Below are 2,127 nucleotides of genomic sequence, written 5' to 3' on the forward strand. Positions count from 1 at the left end.
TGTGTGTGTGTGTGTGTGTGTGTGTGTGTGTGTGTGTGTGAGTATAAGTGTGTAGGTTTCCTAGAGACACAGATTTGTCTTCTATACTGGACCAGGCTATATGTCGACGGGCAGCTCGGTTCTGTGTAAGCCGGATCTTTTTCCTTTCTTGTTTAGCAGCACTCGACCAGATGTCGTTCCTGTCAGTATCCGTGTGCAGTCAAGGACATTGTGGTGAAACCAGATAGTATTTCAAGTACATTTTTGAACTAAAGGCTTTCAGATGCAACCTTCTGAAAGATAAACCTGGGTTTATTGTATACTGTGCTGCCAAAGGTATGCAAACACTCCTGACACAAATTATTATTCAAAGCAGAGTCATTTAATTTGTCTTACAACATGTCTGGTAGGGATCTTTGATCTCTAATCTTAAATTAGCTCTTTGAGCAGACAAACAACTTTGCAGTCAAGCCTTGTCAACTCCAGATAGTTTATATTTTGTATAATACATTTTGTGATTAACTCTTGAAATATGACAAACTGGGGCTTCTCCACTAGAGGGCAGTGTGTAGCCAGACATGATCAGAGCGGCAGTCTGCTAATAAGAGACAGATAGTGACACCGGAGCAGAAATCTACTGGCAACAAAATCAGGAATACTGCGGCTGCTTCGAAACAATTTAGGAGGAGCTGCTAAACATCACAGAGACAGCGCTGAGACTGTTTTAATGTGTGTGAAACCAGTTTGTAATTACAACCAATTAGTGATGCAAAGACATAGGAAGTTGATCTTTGCCTACACACAGCTGTTTGATAAAATGCATGAGTTAATGTCAAGTGGAGATTAAACTCTGTTGCAGATTATGTGCCCCGCTTTTCGTTTGTGTGTTTGACTTTTATCCCCCCGTGATTGTTTTTAGGCAGGGTTATCAATGTAATAACATATAGTCATATCATAAGTAGATGAGACTGAGGGGAAGGCAGACGGGACATTAAAGCTCAGTTTAATTGCACAAATATCTCCCAGGCATTGAAAATTGGCTTCACTTTGAAAAAGGGGCCACTCTGAGGTTAATGTTGAAAGGTTAAGTGGACTAAGGTTTTGAAAAGGGTCTCAACTCAGTGCTATACTGAAGCACAGGAATTCTGCAAGTTTTTTTTTATTGCAGCCAAACACTTTTTTAGGTAAAGGTGTGAAGTGTCCCTAAATCAATGCTTGCCCAGTGTTGTGTCCCAATTAGCACAAGGCACATTCTCATAGGTGAAATCAGCTGCTTTAATGTGGAGTTGAAAAAAAAAAGATGAACCCTCTCGGGCTTCAGTAGCACTTACACAGGGAATACGTTGGCCATTATAATACAAGGTCATTAACTGAAGTACATACAATTCTAGATCTGCAAAGATTAATCGATTAGTTGTCAACTATTGAATTAATCACCAACAATTTTGATAATTGATAAAAAAAAGATTTTTGGAGGGGGTGCAAAAATTCTCGGTTCACGATTGTTAAGTGTGAATATGTTCTAGTTTCTTTACTCTTCTATGACCGTGAACTGAACTGAGTGAGTTGTGGACAAATCAAAGACGTTTGAGGACGTCATCTCGGGCTTCGGGTAGTCTATATCCACGACGTTTTATTTCCTGGATTGGTCAGGTGCTGACTGAAATTCCATCGGATGTCAACTCTTTGTCCGTCACCTTCCGCTTTCTTTGTGTTGTAATAATTAATTAAACCCCGGTGGATTTCTGAAGACTATGGTTACCTGGTCCTCAGATCTCTGCAGGGTAAATCCAGAAGCTAGCTAGACATCCTTCCAATCTGAGGACTATGGTTACTGGTCTCAGATCTCTGCAGGGTAAATCCAGAAGCTAGCTAGACTTCTCTGTCCAATCTGAGGACTATGGTTACTGGTCCTCAGTCTCTGCAGGGTAAATCCAGCAGCTAGTAGACTATCTGTCCAATCTGAGGACTATGGTACCTGGTCCTCAGATCTCTGCAGGGTAAATCCAGACAGCTAGTAGAATATCTGTCCAATCGAGGACTATGGTTACCTGGTCCTCAGATCTCTGCAGGGTAAATCCAGACAGCTAGTCAGACTATCTGTCCAATCGGAGGACTTGTGATTGGTTTAAAGAAATGCCAATAAAC

The 2,127-nt window shown here is 41.1% G+C and overlaps 1 long non-coding RNA gene across 1 annotated transcript in view; it reads right to left on the reverse strand.

Annotated features, from left to right (window-relative positions):
- LOC116686137 (uncharacterized) overlaps window positions 1-2,127 on the reverse strand; it is a 21,730-nt gene that overhangs the window by 8,555 nt on the left and 11,048 nt on the right. The window lies entirely within an intron of this gene.

Source organism: Etheostoma spectabile, unplaced genomic scaffold, assembly GCF_008692095.1.
Source record: "Etheostoma spectabile isolate EspeVRDwgs_2016 unplaced genomic scaffold, UIUC_Espe_1.0 scaffold314, whole genome shotgun sequence".
Taxonomy (NCBI): Eukaryota; Metazoa; Chordata; class Actinopteri; order Perciformes; family Percidae; genus Etheostoma; species Etheostoma spectabile.